Raw genomic sequence first — 20729 nt, forward strand, 5'->3', positions numbered from 1 at the left:
CACAGATTTTGGGGTGCTTTGTCTCCTTCATTCCTTCTGAAAATGAAAAATTTTGAGCCAGAACTGCATTTTTGTGTAAAAAAATGTAATTTTTCATTTTTCACTGCCCACTTGTATCAAAATTGGTGAAACCCCTGGGGGTTTGAAATGTACACTATACCCCTAGATGAATTCCCTGAGGGGTGTAGTTTGCAAAATGGGGTGACTTGTGGGGGGGTTCCACTGTATTGGTGCAACATAGCACCCACCATTCATTCCACCAGAATCTGTGCTGCAAAATCCAAAAATCACTCCTTCCCTTCTGAGTCCTGCCATGCACCCAACTGGTATTTTTTGGTCACATGTGAGGCATTGCCGTACTCGGGAGAAATTGGGGCACAGATTTTGGGGTGCTTTTTCTCCTTCATACCTTCTGAAAATGAAAAATTTTGAGCCAGAACTGCATTTTTGTGTAAAAAATGTAATTTTTCATGTTCACTGCCCACTTTTATCAAAATTGGTGAAACCCCTGGGGGTTTGAAATGTACACTATACCCCTAGATGAATTCCCTGAGGGGTGTAGTTTGCAAAATGGGGTCACTTGTGGGGGGGTTCCACTGTATTGGTGCTTGGGGGGTCTTGCTAATGCGACATAGCACCCACCAAAATTCCACCAGAATCTGAGCTGCAAAATCCAAAAATCACTCCTTCCCTTCTGAGTCCTGCCATGCACCCAACTGGTATTTTTTGGTCACATGTGAGGCATTGCCGTACTTGGGAGATATTGGGGCACAGATTTTGGGGTGCTTTTTCTCCTTCATTCCTTGTGAAAATGAAAAATTTTGAGCCAGAACTGCATTTTTGTGTAAAAAAATGTAATTTTTCATGTTCACTGCCCAGTTTTATCAAAATTGGTGAAACCCCTGGGGGTTTGAAATGTACACTATACCCCTAGATGAATTCCCTGAGGGGTGTAGTTTGCAAAATGGGGTCACTTGTGGGGGGGTTCCACTGTATTGGTGCTTTGGGGGTCTTGCTAATGCGACATAGCACCCACCACCATTCCACCAGAATTTGTGCTGCAAAATCCAAATATCACTCCTTCCCTGCTGAGTCCTGCCACTTTTTGGTCACACATGAGGCATTGCCGTACTCGGGAGAAATTGGGGCACAGATTTTGGGGTGCTTTGTCTCCTTCATTCCTTCTGAAAATGAAAAATTTTGAGCCAGAACTGCATTTTTGTGTAAAAAAATGTAATTTTTCATTTTCACTGCCCACTTGTATCAAAATTGGTGAAACCCCTGGGGGTTTGAAATGTACACTATACCCCTAGATGAATTCCCTGAGGGGTGTAGTTTGCAAAATGGGGTGACTTGTGGGGGGGTTCCACTGTATTGGTGCAACATAGCACCCACCATTCATTCCACCAGAATCTGTGCTGCAAAATCCAAAAATCACTCCTTCCCTTCTGAGTCCTGCCATGCACCCAACTGGTATTTTTTGGTCACATGTGAGGCATTGCCGTACTCGGGAGAAATTGGGGCACAGATTTTGGGGTGCTTTTTCTCCTTCATACCTTCTGAAAATGAAAAATTTTGAGCCAGAACTGCATTTTTGTGTAAAAAATGTAATTTTTCATGTTCACTGCCCACTTTTATCAAAATTGGTGAAACCCCTGGGGGTTTGAAATGTACACTATACCCCTAGATGAATTCCCTGAGGGGTGTAGTTTGCAAAATGGGGTCACTTGTGGGGGGGTTCCACTGTATTGGTGCTTGGGGGGTCTTGCTAATGCGACATAGCACCCACCAAAATTCCACCAGAATCTGAGCTGCAAAATCCAAAAATCACTCCTTCCGTTCTGAGTCCTGCCATGCACCCAACTGGTATTTTTTGGTCACATGTGAGGCATTGCCGTACTCGGGAGAAATTGGGGCACATATTTTGGGGTGCTTTTTCTCCTTCATACCTTCTGAAAATGAAAAATTTTGAGCCAGAACTGCATTTTTGTGTAAAAAAATGTAATTTTTCATTTTCACTGCCCACTTGTATCAAAATTGGTGAAACCCCTGGGGGTTTGAAATGTACACTATACCCCTAGATGAATTCCCTGAGGGGTGTACTTTGCAAAATGGGGTGACTTGTGGGGGGGTTCCACTGTATTGGTGCAACATAGCACCCACCATTCATTCCACCAGAATCTGTGCTGCAAAATCCAAAAATCACTCCTTCCCTTCTGAGTCCTGCCATGCACCCAACTGGTATTTTTTGGTCACATGTGAGGCATTGCCGTACTCGGGAGAAATTGGGGCACAGATTTTGGGGTGCTTTTTCTCCTTCATACCTTCTGAAAATGAAAAATTTTGAGCCAGAACTGCATTTTTGTGTAAAAAAATGTAATTTTTCATTTTCACTGCCCACTTGTATCAAAATTGGTGAAACCCCTGGGGGTTTGAAATGTACACTATACCCCTAGATGAATTCCCTGAGGGGTGTAGTTTGCAAAATGGGGTCACTTGTGGGGGGGTTCCACTGTATTGGTGCTTTGGGGGTCTTGCTAATGCGACATAGCACCCACCAAAATTCCACCAGAATCTGAGCTGCAAAATCCAAAAATCACTCCTTCCCTTCTGAGTCCTGCCATGCACCCAACTGGTATTTTTTGGTCACATGTGAGGCATTGCCGTACTCGGGAGAAATTGGGGCACAGATTTTGGGGTGCTTTGTCTCCTTCATACCTTCTGAAAATGACAAATTTGGAGCCAGAACTGTATTTTTGTGTAAAAAAAATAATTTTTCATTTTCACTGCCCAGTTGTACCACAATTGGTGAAACCCCTGGGGGTTTGAAATGTACACTATACCCCTAGATGAATTCCCTGAGGGGTGTAGTTTGCAAAATGGGGTCACTTGTGGGGGGGTTCCTAACTTTTAGCATCTTATGGTGCCTAGAAACCTACATGGTGCCTAAAAAATAATCTCATAAAAAGGAGGCTCCAAAATCAAGTAGGTGCTCCTTCTATTATGAAGCCTGTGGTTTGGTCACCGTGCACACTAGGGCCACATATAGGATATTTATGAAAACAAAAGAATTGGGGGAATCAATTTTTAGTCACATTTCTCTAGTAAAATGTACTGTGTTCCTTAGAAAAATGTATTAAAATTGCAAATCTGCAAAAAAAAAGAAATTTTGAAATTTCACCTACACTTTGTTTTAATTCCTGTGAAACACCTAAAGGGTTAACAAACTTCCAAAATGCTGTTTTGAATACTGTGAGGGGTGCAGTTTTTGAAATGGCATCATTTATGGGGGTGTCTCACATACAAGTCCCTCAAAGTCACATCAGAACTGAACTGGTCCCTAAAAAAATCAGTGTTTGAAATTTTCTTGAAAATTTGAGAATTTGCTATTCATATTGTAAGCCTCCTAGTGTCCCAAAAAATTAAAAGGAAGTTGAAATAATGATGTCAACATAAAGTAGACATATGGTCTATGTTAGTTATTCACTATTTTGAGTGGTAAGATTATTTGTCTCACAAGCAGAAAATTTAACATTTTGCAAATCGCTAAATTTTCCATTTTTTCACGATATTTTGGTATTTTTCACAAAAAAACACAGACTGTATCGACCCAAATTTACCACTAATTTGAAGTACAATGTGTCACGAAAAAACAATCTCAAAATCACTGGGATAAGTAAAAGCAAAAAAAAGTTATCCCCACTTAAGTGAGACATGTCAGATTTGAAAAAAAGGGCTCTGTCAGGAACGCAAAAACTGGCTCTGTCAGGAAGGGGTTAATAAACAATATATTAACTTTTTTTAAACTTGCGAGCAAAAAAAAAAAAAAAACGACCTAATTGAGCAAAATACATATTTGACTGTGCTAAACATAAAATGTCACTTACCTAGGTAAAAAACAAACAGCTTCAAGTATATAGATCACATTTCTGTAAACCATCAGCAAAATGTAATAATGATCATGGTTATTAAGAGAAAAAGCACTTCATTTTTAGCTTCATATCCATTGTTATTTTAGATTTGACTGATCGCTCACAGAAATCACGTCACTTTTAGGAACTCACTAGCTTACATCTGGCCTCATGCCAAATGCAATCACACATTAAAACACGTCTCACTGCATCATAAGCACTGGTAAACGCTGTCAAAATAGGACAATTACAAAGTATTAGCCTCACAATCATGAAACGGTGTTGTAACGCTTGTGATGTGGTAATGTATTGCACCGGAACTACTTGAAGCCTGTAGCAGAACATGAAAACTTTACCCCCACCCCTTAAAAAAAAAAAAAAATTGGGTTTGCATATTTAGTGAACACACAAGTTTTAAAAAAAGCCTGTCAAAATAATGGCTTCTGCCGTAAACTTTCACTTTTAGCTTTGACAGTTTTTAGCCCACAAGCTCTCCACCCCGAGGCCCTATCCGTTCCTACTCCCATGCACCCTCTCTCCATATCCAGCAAGTTTGGAACAGATCAGTGTCCCTGCAAAAACGGCTTTCACTTTGGTCCGTTGAATGGCCGCGATAGATATGCTTCTAAATACAATTTCTGCTTATATGCGACTGTAAATGGACGCTCGTGCGCTCATCTTCAGAAACAATTGAATAGCTGCCTGTGGGCGGGTACAGATATGGGGAGTGCGATAACAATAGAGTCACACTGAGCGAGATCTCCCATTGCTTTAGACTTGGGCAATATTCGTCTTTTTCTTTTCATGCAGGACACGCTAAAATCATCTGGCTGTAACAAGCAGTAAGGATGATATGTTTAGCATTACTGCCTCACAATGGTTGTAATGGTGTGGCGTTTGTATATTCTCCCCCATGTTTTCTTGGGTTTTCTCTGTGTATTCTAGCAACTCATAAATAGGTAAGACTGAGGGGCAGATTTATTAAGCCTGTTGAAATGCTAAAATGTTTTTTTTTTTTTTTTATCACCGGCCATTTTAGCACTGAATGGCCGGTGATAAAAACCAGACACTATCACTTCACAGAGTTAAATAAATCTACCCCTCAGGGCTTTAGCTATTAATAAGTATGACATGTAGCATACCAGCCTGGTATCATCATCATCTGGCAGGTGGGGAGTTTGACTGGGGCGGTACACCTGTTAAACCGTATCGCAGGTATCCTAAGGCGAGCTCAGGGAGGACAGAAGCCTCCCATGGAGCAGAGGTTACCAAGTTTTCTTGACTAGGGCGCCCTAGAATATCATCATTTGTTTAAGGCACCCCATGTCAAAAAGTTTCTTATGGATAAATTTAAAAAAATATGCAAATTGTGCTCAGGTTCAATTATGCGGTGGAAACATAGCGGTGGTTCTAATTGTCCATACCTTTTATGATTGGCAGCCACCAGCACTGGTTTTAGATTGAGCATAAACAAATTTGTTTTGGTTGTGGACCCCCAACAAGAGGCATCCCATGGAGCCTAGGCACACAGTTTGGGAACCACTGATCTACATTGTTAAGTATAGCAGATGAAGCCTCATGAAATAGAGAGTATTTCCAAGGACTAATAATATATCAGGGCCATTCTGTTTTGCAGGTGAATTGGGTAATTGAGCTGCAATATGTGGTACAGCAAAACCAATTCAGACCAAAAAGTGATTGGAATCAGTAAATCGGGTTAGCCAACGGTAACTAGTAAAAATGAAAAGCCTTTAAAAATTGGGAGACCTGTAATTAGTAAACAAAAAATTTAGCAAATTACTGAAATATCAATGTATGAATGAATTGGAAAGTCGTTAATTTAGTGGTAAAATAAAAATGATGAATAGTTTTCGTACCAATTATGGATGTAGTGTGATGTCATTGTGATTGATAGCTCATATCAGGCAAATCCGGTCCAAAAATATTGTACCTTCCCAAAAAGCTTAAACTGGGGACAAAATGTAATTAACAGGATAATGATCTAAACTACATGGCAAGACAAAACAGTCCTCATTTCTTATATTTGGGGGGTATTCAGTAAGTGGGGAATATCACGCGAACGAGTTCCCGCAACTGGATTGAGCCTTGCAGTTTATGGAGTGTAGTGGTAAAGTCTGCATAATAAACTCAAAATCAAATAGAAACATACAGATTACACATTTTACATCAAACCTTTACTCCTGAATACTGATTTTTCCACCCCGGAAAAAAAGTTGAATTGAATAGCCCTTCCCACGTTGCAGAGATTTTTTTCTGGCATTTAGTCTAAAGTAAGCCATTTGAATACCCCTGTACTTCTGAAATTTGTCATAACTCAAAACTCAATATAAATCAAAAGGCTGGTGCAAAAAAAAAAAAAAAAAAAAACCACCACCACGAAAATTACGCATTATACATCCTAACAATGATTACAAGATTGGTAGGCAGATCAATACATATAATAATGAAAGCGATTACATTCCCCAACTACCACAACTTGGGCACTTATTAGCAGCTATATCTTAACATTGTGTCCTGAGGTGGTAAGGAGAAAGGTGTGAATAGATGGTAGGCCCCCACATGGGAGTATAAGCGCACTACCCAGGACTTTGGCTGGCATTAGCCACTATATGCACCTATACCCCTCCATCAGTGCAACAATTCAACTACACAACACCCAATTTGAAACATTTGAATTGCTCCCAGTAAATGCTATAGCCAGGTCACATCTTTACTCACGTATTAAACAGATCTATTAAGCCCAGAGGCGGGATCAACTGGCTGATGATAACGCACCAAACAGCTCCTAACTGACAAGTTACAGACTGGGACAGAAAAATAACTGTTGATAGCTGGTTGGCTGTTGCATTATCAACAGCCACTTACCAGGCTTAATACATCTACCCCACAGATCACTATGACCACTGATATACTCATCACTACACGTGATGGTAATGATAGCTTGATTCCAAGAATGGTTATTTTAAAACATAGGTATCCAAGTATGGATATGTAATTTTTTTTATAAATAGGCACACTTCAAAACCTAAAGAAACCAAGTGCCACACATATTGTGAACATACAGAGCAAGGAAGATGGAGAGAGATTGTATTGGCAACATGTTAGGGTAGAATGGGATCCATGACCAAACTAAATAAACATGTTTAGCTTGATATATGATGCAAAACAGTGTATATATGATGACGATACAATCACATTGAAACGTTGCTGTGGTTTTTTATAAAAGTATATTTGGAAAACATTTGGATCGGATTGCTGCTCTTTTCTGGAATCTATATTGCTGCTGCAGCGAATACATACATACATACATATATATATATATACACACACACACACACACATTGGTTTATTTCAAAATTTGCACGCATACAAATCAGCCAATAGTGTGTCAGTCTCAATAGTTAAAAAGCATTCAGACCAGGTCAAGAGGTTTAGTTGTTGTCCTGATCAAAGCACAGAATAGGGAAAGTTAATTACCATGGTATAATCAGATGCCAAATGGGAAGGAGGTTTGATTATCTCAAAACTGCTGATCTCCTGGGATTTCCATGCAGAACAGTCTAGCACCGGTTCCCAAAAGGTGTGTCATGGGAAGTGCCAAACTGGAGTGCCTCAGACACTAGGGAAGCCTTGGATTGGTGGTCCAGCACTAACTCAAATTATTTACGGTCAATGTGATAAGCGAGTCCTAGTTTATATGGACAAACAGAAGTTAAGTGGCCCACAACGGGGCGATTGTGTGCAGCGATGCACATCGCTATCGCCCAGCAATTAAGAACCTGCAGGCAGAGATCGCCGGTTGGGCCAGTTCTGCCCGTGTGTAGGCCCCTTTAATCCTGTCCCCCACCGCATATTTTAACCTAAAAAGGTCCATACACACTGGGCGATTTTGCCCAACGTGTATGGACCGATGATCGCTGGGATTTTCTCCACTCTGAATGGCTTTCCACAGCAGGCGGCTATCGTGATTATGTGGGAGGACGCATCAGCACAGTGATACGCAGACGATATTTGGGTCTATTTATAATAAAGAGAAAAGTCCTGTTTTGTGGAGAACAGTACTTCCTATTGCATTGGCTATTACTTAAGAAGCTTACTGTGGAGAAGTTTCTGACTTCTCCAGAAATGCCCCCTGATGTGTGTTTGAATCGTATCACCATACTTTTGTATGTAATAACCATACCTCAGCAGAGTACAGATTTGCAGTTTCATGATAGCGTTATCTGTGCTGCAATCAAAATAATCAGGGAAGCTCAATGCTTCTACCCAGAGTTAGCTTCACCGGACCTAAGTTCCCTGTAGCCCCCTGACCTCTGCCCCTCACACCTGCGCAGAACAGGACCTTCACAGAGCACTTGCTGGAGAAGACATCACCACAAACGTTTTCGTAAACTCACCCAGTCGTCTCAACCTGGTTCCATTAAGGTGATGTTTATTGTTCTTTATTGGCCTCAAAGTCACAGCATCTTACGCCAATCGACATTTAAAGTGTTGTGGAAGGAAAAAATTAATGTAAAGCCCAGCACCTCTGTAGGTGCTTGGCAGATCCATGAATTGCAACCCCAACGAACGAACGCACCTCCATTAGTTAAAGCACTGCTTCACTTTAAATAGTGACGCCGACAGACTCTTCCGGAAGATGTGTATATGCTGTCCCTGTACCACTGATCCCTTACACACAATCCTAGAGCAGGCTTTCTCAACCACGGTCCTCAAGGCACACCAACAGTGCAGGTTTTAGCACAGATCGTTAAATAAAAATATCCCCGATAATAATTAATTCACCTGTGCTCAAGCCTGGATATCACTAAAACCTGCACTGTTAGTGTGCCTTGAGGACCGTGGTTGGGAATGCCTGTCCTAGAGGGAACGCTAGGCATAACTATTGCATCATCATGGACCAGTAGCTCTAAAGCTAAGAATATAACTGAACAATGCTGCAACATTCCTATGCAACCATCATCATCAATTTATATACTGCCACAAGGGATCTGCAGCACCCAATCACAGAGATCATAAACAAGTAAACAAAAACAAGAGTGACCTACAGTTCAATACAGTATAGGACAAGTACAGGGTATAACATTTCTGAATTAGCAGACAATACTAAAATACGTATCAGGGTGGTGTAAAAGCCAAGGGATTAGATGCCATCAAGGAAGTATGTTTTAGGTAAAAGGAAGGAAGGGCTCATGAGGGCCCTGCTCGGGAGAGATTACATTCTAGAATAGATATATTGCCATACACACCACACAATCCATTGAACGGCAGCATAATATATTACATGCTTAATATAACACCGCCTTGTGCGTGGAATCAGCTCATCAGGATAAGATGCTGCAATGAAGGATGGGTGTACAGACTTTTCTAAAGTACCCAGGTTGCATGGTATTGCTTGCACTCTAGTGTCCCTATGGAACCTTAACAGGCTTTTCAAAGTATCTTAAGCAATAACACCTGCAAATATTATGTTATGCTGGTTACAAACAAAACTATAGTGTAGAGCCCATCAACGATATTTCGTCACGACCGTCTTTTAGTGTGAATACCCAAATCATCATTTGTCTGCTAGACATACTGCATTTGCGGTGCTGCAGGGATTATGCAATATATCTGAAACATTTTAATGTGTTCTGATGATCTGACAATGGTACACAGACAATAGGCAGCTCACAGTCCTCTGAACATATATAAAATTTGTATACGAATGATTGTTTAGAGTATGTACAATATTATGCGTTTTCAATTGTTAGTTACAGCAAATGTATAGCCCACTCAATTGATGCCCTTGTGCTCCTGCTATATGAGCAGGAAACCCTGCACTGTAGGATTCCACAAAGACCTGGTTTGAGAAACTTCTCTAAGGAGCATGACCAGCATCTTATGGTAAATACTGACTTATTTGTACACTGCAATATAGATCTCACTTTGAAGTAAAACCCCACCCAAATCTAACTCTGCACGTTACATCTGCCCCACCTGCAGTGCACATGGTTTTGTCCATTTGAAAAGGAATTTGCCTATACGTGTGAACCAGAATAACCCCCTTAATATAAAATTATTGAGGTGTATCCCAAGTTTACATCATCAAATACTGGCCATCGGTAATGTCATTCAGTGGCGCACAAAGCCATATGCAGGACTAATAGGAAATAACTTTTCAGTCCAACAAGTACTTCCCAGCGACATCAATTGTATACAGCACTGATCCAATAGCTACTACAAAAAGATTTTCATTAATTAATGTACCAAGTGTATTCTTCAGTCACACTCATTTACATAGGTGTAATGACCACAAGCCAGTTGTCGCAACATTGCAGGAATCTCCAATACCCATGTGAAAACATGATGCCATTTATACAGGCAGATGAGGAGAAAAGAAAGAGCAAAACTGGCATACTGGTTTCACTTTGGCCCAATATTACTATTGTAAAGAGTTTTTTTTTTTGTTTTTTTTTTTAAATAAGCAAAAGGCTGAAAAAGTACTTAAAAAGCTAAAACCATACACAGTTGCATATATGTATATATACAAACACAATAAAGAAGTCTCAACTGGAAAGAAAACACCAAGTTACTTGAATCTTCACAAGCTCATCATATTTCACAATTGGGGGATGTTGATTTCCTTACAAAATCTTAGCTTTCTATATTCATTATTTCATCGGTTCTCAAACTGTGTGTCCTGACCTCAAAGTGGGTCCCAACTTCATGTTGCTGACTATCAGGCTGATGACTTTTGTAATCTCAGTCAGCGATTCAAGGAGTCTGAAAAGTCTATTTAGTTGTTGGTTATGTTAGACTCCTCCCATCACCCCTACAATGCTGCCATGTATGTGCTGTCTGCTGACTACTCATGTGATGTGATGACCTTCTGCAGTAACTTGCTGGGGTCCTGTAACTATTTTTCGGTACTTATGTAGTAACTGGGCTGCCGATTTTGAAATCGGGTCCATCGCATCGCATCGCACCCGACCATATCGCATGCGATGCGATGCGATGGACCCGATTTTTCCATAGGATTCAATGTTAAAATGGACTGAGTCCATTTTAACATAGAATTCAATGGGAAAAGGGGTCCTTTTCATACCCCTACTATCCAAGTGGGCATGGAGTTGGATATAAACCTGTGGCGAGCGTAGCGAGCCACCGAGCCCGAAGCGTGGCGAGCGTAGCGAGCCCCGCGAGGGGACACAGAATACCGTCCCCTCGCGGGGCTCGCTTCGCTCGCCACGCTTCGGGCTCGGTGGCTCGCTACGCTCGCCACAGGTTTATATCCAACTCCATGCCCACTTGGATAGTAGGGGTATGAAAAGGACCCCTTTTCCCATTGAATTCCATGTTAAAATGGACTCAGTCCATTTTAACATTGAATCCTATGGAAAAATCGGGTCATCGCATCGCATCGCATGGTCGTATGCGATGCGATGCGATATCGCATCGCATCTGATTGTATGCCTTAACTTAAGGCATACAATCAAAAAATCGGCAGCCCAGATACTACATAAGTACCTATTTTTCTTGTCTTATGGGGTCCCAGGGCAAAATAGTTTGAGGACCCCTGGATTATTTAATTACCCAGCGGTGAAGTTGGTCTATTGTAGGAGTACAGGAGGGCATCTCACATATAACAAGAACTACATGAATGTGTCCTGCACCAGATGAAACACTCAGAAGTTTAAAATACTGCATAATACCAAAGAGACCATCATAAATCCACAACAGCTATTTAACAACTAGCAATATTACTAAGAAATCACCCATTGCTGTAAATGGACATACTGTAAAGATCTGCTAAGTGTCTAAACAAACACAATCAGAAACCGTAAGAATGGGCCCGGCCGAAGTTTTTACAGCAATGGGTGATTTCTTAGTAATACTGCTAGTTGTCCTTTTCCTGATGCCGTGGCCCAGACACGCCCCTTTTCGTGACGTCGATGGGCCACCCCCCTAACGCAGCCCCCGTGGAGCAGCGCCCTGCCTGCCACGGTTCCTTGAAGGAACACTAAACAAGCCATACACCCCGTGCCTGCCGCTCACCCTATTCAACGTTCCAGGGGAATCCTCGCTGTCAGGACAGCGAGGATTCCCCCAAACTTCAAGGTTCGTGGCTAATGCAGGGAGCCTGCTACATTTTGCCGCAAGCCTCGCTGTTTTGGTGGCCGCACACGCAGTTTCCACCTCGCTGTAAAAATTTTAGTAAGCAAAAGAACAAACTGGGTAACAGACAGACGGCCCTGCTGCAAGCTTACAATCTATAGCAGTGGTTGCCAACCCTGGTCCTCAAGTACCCCCAACAGTGCACGTTTTCTAGGTCACCCGGCAGGTGCACTCATTATTCAGACACATTTTAAAAGATCCACAGGTGGAGCTAATTATATCACTTGTGATACTGTGTGGAGACCTGCAAAACATGCACTGTTGGGGGTACAGGGTTGGGAACCACTGATCTATAGGGAAATACAAGGACAGGCACCAGTTATGGCATAGCAGTCCCACCAAGTTGCAAGTCCAGAAGGGAAGCTAAATAAATACATAATGCCTCTGAAGAGATGAGTTTTTCAGGAAACGCTTCATAGTTTGGAGACTAGTGGAAGGGTATTCTATATATATTGGGGTAGAATGGTTAATAGCTTTATATGCGAATAGAAGTATTTTATATTGGTATGGGCAACCAGGGGAGGGACTGGCAGAGGGGATCAGCAGATGATGAACATCTTGCTAGGAAGATCAGCCGAGCAGCTGCATTCAAAATGGATTGTAGGGGCAAGTGTGCGCCAATAAGTAGACTATTGCAATAATCAATGCAGGATATAAGGAGTGCATGGATAAAAGATTTGGCAGTGTAAGACAAGGTCATATTTTTGATATTTTTTTAGATGCATGCAACATGATTTAAAGACAGATTGAATGTGGGGAACAAAGGACAGTTCTGAGTCGAGGAAGACCCCTAGGCAGCAAGCTTGTAAGGTAGGTTGTCTAGTTGACAACAGTTATGGAGATATCGGGATGGTAACGGCTTTTAGCTGGTGGGAATATAATTCTGTTTTGGAAATGTTGAGTTTGAGGTAACGAGAAGACATCCAAGATGAGATGAGCAGAGAGGCATCAGATTCACAGCCCCAAACCACCATCTAGCACTAAGTGTCTAAACAAAAGCTCTTTATAGAAAAGTTAGGAACATTTTGAGACTGAATTACATATGAACAGCTATGGGTGATAACTAACGGATTGCTGAACATACCCGAAAACACTGGTTATCAAACTGTGTGTCGTAGCACCCTGGGGTGCGTTGGGGCACTTGTAGGGGTGCCTCGCATTGGTGGTCTAAGACCAAATAAAATTATTTATAGACAGTGTGATAGGCAAAACCAGTCGTGGGAGCTACCAGTTATAAAATATGTGGACAAAGAGAAGAAAATTATTTTCTTCATCACATAACAAGAATGATAATCAGATTGTAAGCTTGCGAGCAGGGCCATTCTTCCTCTATGTCAGTTTGTTTAATCACCAATTGTAAAGCACAATGGAATATGCTGCGCTATATAAAAAAACTCTTAATAAAATATAAACAACATTTTCTTCATTTAACATTTTTTTTCTTCTTAAAATTTGTCAATAATAAAAGTTTTGGCCTAGTGCGTGCCAGGATTCAAAAAGTTTGGGAATCACTGCCCTAAAATTTCTGTTAACGTCCAAGCAATTTTCACTGGGCTCAACAGCTTTCCATAGCAGGACGCTGTGGAAAGCCATCCAGCCGGCTGGTAACACCAGCCGATGAACAGTAGTGGCTAGCGATGATGCGGGCGCTTGCATTAACGCTCACTGCCGGGACATACACACTGGGTGGTTTTGAGCTGAAAGCAACTCAAAAGCGCCCAGTGGGTATTGGACTTTAGTCACACAAACAGGACAGATTACTACCAGAGTAGACTGCAATATCTGAATCATTCTAAATGTTCATCAAGAAACATTTGAAAGTTTACATGTCTAAAAAAGGCACACCGACCGATTACTATGCTGCATGCATGCAGAGATTATGCTTAGGTCAAGATTTAAATAACTGTGGGTAATAGTGCCATACCAATACAATTAGAAGGTATCAACCCGCATGTTAATGTGTATTTCTCCTTGCAGTTTCAGGCACTTCAAGAAAAAGACAGCAACCATCAGAGTGTTAACATGTGAGGAAAACCCATAGATTACCAGTTTATCAGTGAGTGGCTCTCTGTTTAAACAATATTTTTGGTGCAGGGGAAAAGGCTAATTGAATAGCCCTTTCCCCACTCAGCGCAATAATTTGCTGCGGGTTAGACTCTAAATAAATATTCCCCTTTATCTACTAAATAAAGTATGAAGATAGCTAATGTCAAAGTTCTCAATGTCCTTTTTCTTTTATCCTTTTCCCAACTATTCCATTGGGACATAGGTAAAGGTGTCCCAATAGACAATGGGAGTTTCAAACTCATGGGCAGAAATGATTGTTTCAACCTTTATTCACAATCCATTTCTAAATGAATACTGTAAATATCTTCCAAAGTGTGGAAGGCTGAATGCGGTATCCAAAGTCTCTCTCTGTGTAAGTAAGGTCAGGTACTCCTAGAAACAGTCAGAACATAATCCCATGCTCAGGACAGCTAGCAGATTCTTGGCTAACTTCATGGCGCTAGATCAACAGTCTGAAAGTTACTAAGGAGAAAATGATGACATATCAGATGTGAAATATTGCAAACTCCTGAAGTGCCAAAGACCCTGCATACAAGCTATATATTAGGTTTATGTTGACAGCATGCAGGAAAAAAATAATTTTATGACAAACCTTTTTGTCAATAAAATGCAAAGATCAAGAAGATGAAGCAAGGATGCCAGTGCCACGAATGATGATGGTAAACCTCACACAAAGCAAGGTGATCGCAGCTGGAACCGGTGTCCATACATCCAAGTTGCCGTCTCTAACGAATGGAGTCCAGCTGGAAATGCAAAATAAAAGGTGTATCAAGCTCTGCCTAACACACATGCTTATTGGGTACATAGTTCCTGTAGCATCATAGTGCATCTACCTGAGGACTATAATCATTGCTTGCTAATGTGGAAGCAATGTTGCACTTTGCTGCAAAGTCTACAAAAGTAGCAGAGGTGCAGACTGCTACACACCGTGTGCATTGTGGGGAGACACAAGCAGCCCAGAACCAGGGGAAGCAGAGCTGCTGTGACTCACCGCTCTGCACTATGGGTATGCAGTGAGTGAGATGCTGCAGCTCAGCCCATTCCTATCGCAGGCCTACAGGGGACGCTGTGCTGCGGTTCCTGTTCCCCATCCCCCACACCAGAACCTTACCCAGCGCACAGAATGCGCCCCCTACAGGAATGTGGGAGTGAATAGTGATCTCTCTCGGTGACACGGCTGCGGTGCATTTTGGGTGTAGGCAGGCTGTGTATTCTGTTGGCCCCCTTTCTTCCTAGAACGCAAAGCATGAGTATATCTACATAGGAAACAGTAATATAGGGTCATCAGGGCAGTTAGAGTGAGAGGCGGTGGTGGTAGATGTGACGGCTGGAGCCATGTGTCCGGGTGATCACCCTAGCGGGGCAGCAGCCTTTGTTCTGCAGCCCCGTGCCCGGCGTATCCATGTGTATGTACATGGCGGGGTGTGCGGTGCAGCATGCTACAAGTCGCGCCTTTTTCAGCAGACAGGCTGGAGGGGAGGGGGCGGCAGCAGCCATGTACCCATCCCCGACCATTAACCCTTACTTAGCAGCACACATCCCACCCCCCAGATGTGGTAACCCGTTCTGTGCCAGTTACACCCAGATGTGTGCCCCCCATACACATGACAGCCACCAGCCTTGTATGTTACATGACAGCCTTCTGTACCGGGGGGGTGCAGCGGGCCTCACTGCCATCCGATGCCCATACCGAGCAGACATCGCCGCCCAATACATCATGTATTTACCAACAGCAGGCTGCATGTACTCATAGCGCCCGGCTGATGCCCCAAATATGCATGGCGCTATCCTGCACCCACTGAGACCTATAGGAGTCTGTACCTGGGTGCTGCCCCAATACACAGCGCTCGGCAGCCGGCATCCCCGTGTGCACAGCGCTGCTGCACCCTTGCCTGCTCCCAGGGGAACACACACATATCTACAGCGGTGTATAATTTCCCCACCTAAACACTGCTCCCCTGTGTGGCACTGCCCCTATAGTGTACTCGCAGCCCCTATACATATATACGCGCTGCCCCAGCCTGTGCCCTCACTCGCATCTGCCCCCTGTGCGCGTAACGCGGGCGGCGGCAGCAGCACCGGGGGCCCGGACGTACCTGCAGCGCTGCACTCGGGGCCCCCGGAGACGGGGGTGACAGAGGCCGGGCTTCCCCTCACCGGCCGGCACGGAGGAGGAAGGGAGGACGGGGGCACTGGCGCTGGAGGTGGGGCGCGGAGACCCCGGCCCGTCTGAGGCGGATGGGAGGATGATGATGATGGGGAAGGAGCCGGCGGCTGAGTTCCTCCTCCAGACAATACACAGCGGCTCCGATCCTGCCCTGGCCAAAATGGCGTCCGAGAAAGATCGGATGTGGCGTCAGCGGCTCATTAGCATGTGGGGGGGACTCATTGTCCGGACGGGGGGCGGCGGGAGCCCGGGAAAACACAAACCTGGCAGGAACGGGAGTCCGGGGACGATTCGGTGATCGGCTCTCGGGGGGTCTCTTTGTCCCAGGCCCGGCGGTGGAAGAGCGTCTCTTACCGGCAGCGGCAGACTGTCACCGCCAGGGGGCGCCTTCCTCTGACGGAGGGATACACACAGACATGAAATAGAATCACTGTGGGGCTGTGTGGAGTGTGGTGTTTTTTTTCTCTCCCCTCACCAGCATATCCCTCCGCAGCAGGGACTACATTCTGGAGTCTGGTCACATGGTAGGGGGGGGGGGTTCTCAGTGCTGCGGCCATGTGGTCAGGTTGTGGTGGGTGGCCCAAATTCACCTCTTCCTGCATGTGCACAGCACACATTGGCCAGGGTAGAGAGACATGGCTGCTCCCATCAGGAAACCCCTGGGGCCCATGCACTGGGCAGAGAGGGCCAGCTTGTGTGTGCATGTAGCCATTTTGTTTAGGCTTAAGCAGGATGACATTGGTCAAGTGGGAAATGCATGACTATGGTCTACACCCCATTACCAACATGATGCTTACTGGCCGGCCTATGACACATGTTAGTTTTGTCTGCTTCTGCAACTGCTGCAGCACTTCTTGGCATCTAAAGTCACAAAAACAGTAGCCTGTAGAAGCATCTAGTTACAGTGCAGGAGAGGATGATGGGCAGCTGGAATTTGCTGTTGTACAATAAACTTGCCCATCTAATTACTTTGAAGAATTTCAGATGTTAGCTTTTCTTCATTTGGCCCAGTATATTTGGGTCTGCAAGTATATTAAATTATCCAACCATATTGCAATTCAGCTGACTCAAAAAACAATTATCATTGAGAAGTATTGAGAGCAAGTGATCCTACAGCGGTCTTTACAAAGGAAAACTGAATTCATTTTTTCATTTACAGTTTGAAACCAATACCATTTTAGCTTTGTTAGCAACTTCAGCACCTTGTTAGTATTCCACTTACACTAGTTTACCTGTATGTTTGTTGTTTTTGACCCCAATTTCTAGAAAAATATAGATGACAGATTTGGTATCTTGGTTAGAATAAGTACAATATATTTCTATAAATACAGCATTATAAATTAAAAACCAAAAAACATTCTGTAACCACTAGAAGTACAGTATGGATCTGGAGTAAAAAATTATAGTTGACCACCTATGATGATTGAAGTGGTTTAGCTCCTTTCAGTTGCCCTAATCTCTTTAAGGGGTATTACAGCATCTATGTACACTGACAATGAGCGCCTCAGTCCTTGTACATTTGAATACCTAGATTTACATCAGGGAAGGGCTTTGTAGCGGCATTAGTATAAAGATACATATGTCTCAGAATGGGCCCTACAGTAGCCTGCTTGGGTTTATGTCTTAACAGTTGCAAAATAATGCAAATAGCTTGATGGAAATTGTTCTAAAAGATGACCCAAATAGACTATATGCGGAACATTTTTTTTTCAATAATCAAACAATTGCCTTTATGTGGAGTGATTTTTCCTTTTATTTTTTTCTAAATTGATATAAAACCATTGATTAGAATCAGAAGTAGTTGTAAACCAGTTATAAACTGTTGGTCTTTATTTCAGTTTGGTAAAGTTTGTATTTTGTATTTCAGTCACCATTTGTTAGTGCCGGGTTCATGTCTGCGATTTTCTAAAATACAATGTCAGTGGGATATTGAGTTCTGAAAGCCCTTGGTTTGTGGCAAAATCTATTGGCAAAGATGATTGTCTTATTTGTGTGGTGTGGGTGACTCTAGAGTTTTACCATTTCAGATCGCAAATGCAGGGTCGCACCGGGACTTTGAAATGGTTCAGTCCCAGTGCGACCCTGCATTTTGTTATGTTCCCATCGCTTCAGCAAACTGGCAATATTGCTGGTTCGCTGACATCATGTGGGGGTGAAGCAGAATGGCGGAGCATCACCGGGGGCGGGGAAGGAGGCAGCACTTAAAGCTGGCGCTGCTCCAAGCTGCCTCCTCCTATAAGTGAATGGGAAATGGGTAGCTCGACCCGATTAACCCGTTCACACGGCAACAAACCGGTAAGAACCCTACTTTTTTTACCAGTTCATATTGCCGTGTTGCTACCAGTTTGCTGGACCCGGTAACCCCTTTCACATCAGACTAATTACCGGGTCAACCGGCAAGAAACTGGCATGTCATAAATTTCAAAGATGTAGGTGTGGAAGATACTACTGGACACATGTTAACTTGACTGGAAATTTGACAATCAAAGTCTACAGCATTTCCATTCATAGGAGCACAGCAAATCTTCCAACTCTCCTGCTTTTAGCTGGACCGTCCTGTTTTTTGGGGGACAGTCCCGCATCCCAACTGGGACAGGCAGTGTCCTATGGTGGTGGTGGGCCAATTGGGAATCCCCCCTGTGCATGGGCATGGAGTCTATTTAGCCAAGAGAGGGACAGGATGAATGGACAGCTGCTCTCTTAGTGCTGGTCATGCCCCCAACACCATCAAAAATCGGGACGTGGCCTTGCAGGAGTGCCGTGAGAATAGGCCACACCTCCTTCCCCACTAATTTTGGGGCGCATGCCAAAATTGTTGCTCCACTGCCACCATATTGGATCCTGGGTACATCAGAGCAATCAAATAATTGATGGAAAGGTCACTCCTTCATTAGCAGACACCAAGTTGCACGCTACATTGCCTGGTTGACTGTGCACCTCAGCCATCTGTGCTAAATCACATAAGACCATGGGCACTCGCATATCAGGCATTTACACTAAATCGAAGGATAGAGCGCACCTTGAGGCTGCTGCACCGTTTCACACCAGGGATACCACCCCCAAATGCAGAACATACAATACAGAAAAAATAGTGGACACTTGTGCACTGTCGATATGTCTGTTATTTTGTACCAAACTTCTGGAATCTACACATCTGGTGAATATAGTCTCAGTGTGTACCTAGCTTAAGCCTATAATAATTTTTGAAGGGGACAGCATGGTTTTGTGACAAGTTTTGCAGTGTTTATCAATGAAACATTTCCATATAATAAAAATCACTTATTGTAATGCGTATGCAAGGGCATAATCATGTGAGCCACACATGAAAAAGAAAGCTCATCTGGTTCTCCAAGGCCACAGGAAACATTGTAAATATATTGACTTAAGAAATACTAGCAGACTCAGAAGAATAAATACAAAGTTATATATGTGGGAAACCAGAAGCAGGTGAAGAAAGTAATCAGACATGTAAATTCCTAGGCTGAATAGTAAAGGGCAGTCAAAAATAAAGATGGCAAAACATTTTCAGAGTTATACGTGAAAGGAGAGAAACAAAAGCAGGACTGGTAAGATTTAAGTTACAGGCAGACAATCTTGTTGAGTCAGGCAAGGTTATAGCAGATCATCAAAATAAAGGTGGCCATACACACGCAGATTTATCTGCAGATCTGTCTGGTTGGAACAAAAACATGGTTATGGATGAGAGCAAATGACAGTTGACCATTTGCTTGGAAATGCTGGAAAACTGACAAACTGTCACTCATCCATAACCATGTTTTTGTTCAAACCAGCCAGATCTGAATATAAATCTTACTAGTGTATGGGCACCTTAACAGTTCCATTTATGGGTATAAGAGGCTGACGGTCGGGATTACGAAGGTCAGTATAATGACATCGGAATCCCGACCGCCGGTACTCCAACAAGGAGGCGAGCGCCAAGAACCCCTTGCCACAGGTCCAGATCCACTTGAGGGAGAATTTCTACTGTTGGGCAGTTAAACTGTCTGGATTCCGATGTTGGTATAATGATGGTTGGGATCCTGACTGTCGGCTGTCATCCGGCACCCACATTTACAGTAGACAAACACGCACCTAGGTAAAATGGTAAAATAGGAATATTGGTGCAAGGGAGGTAGATCTCAGTCTATTTACAGAGGAAGATCTCGACTGAACTGTGAAAACTTAATGTATGAAGCGGAACCCTTGTGGCGCCATATAAATAAATTATAATTATATGGGGCTAGAATACAAATCCTATAATACTTAATGATCTCAAAGAAGTGTACGAAACACACTTGTCTCTATTAACAGGACAGAAAATAGCAATTATAGTTCTTTGTCAATAAAGTGGAAGTAAAAAGATGCCAGTAACTACAGACCAGCCTGACATTATTAGTGCTAGCTTA

The 20729-nt window shown here is 43.0% G+C and overlaps 1 protein-coding gene across 4 annotated transcripts in view; it reads right to left on the bottom strand.

Annotated features, from left to right (window-relative positions):
* ADNP (activity dependent neuroprotector homeobox) overlaps positions 1 to 16782 on the bottom strand; it is a 32520-nt gene extending 15738 nt beyond the window's left edge. The window contains exons 1-2 of one of the 4 annotated variants that reach the window (XM_083146481.1): positions 16587 to 16782; positions 14749 to 14899 (exon numbers count right to left, since the gene is read on the bottom strand). The gene's annotated coding sequence lies outside the window, so the exon portion shown is untranslated. Of the gene's footprint in view, positions 1 to 14748; positions 14900 to 14989; positions 15011 to 15267; positions 15288 to 16252; positions 16548 to 16586 lie in introns of those variants that run through there. The other 3 variants (XM_083146480.1, XM_083146483.1, XM_083146482.1) reach the window with 3 other exon arrangements.
* Positions 16783 to 20729: the final 3947 nt, after the last annotated feature.

Source organism: Crinia signifera, chromosome 6, assembly GCF_055691185.1.
Source record: "Crinia signifera chromosome 6, ASM5569118v1, whole genome shotgun sequence".
NCBI classification, from domain to species: domain Eukaryota; kingdom Metazoa; phylum Chordata; class Amphibia; order Anura; family Myobatrachidae; genus Crinia; species Crinia signifera.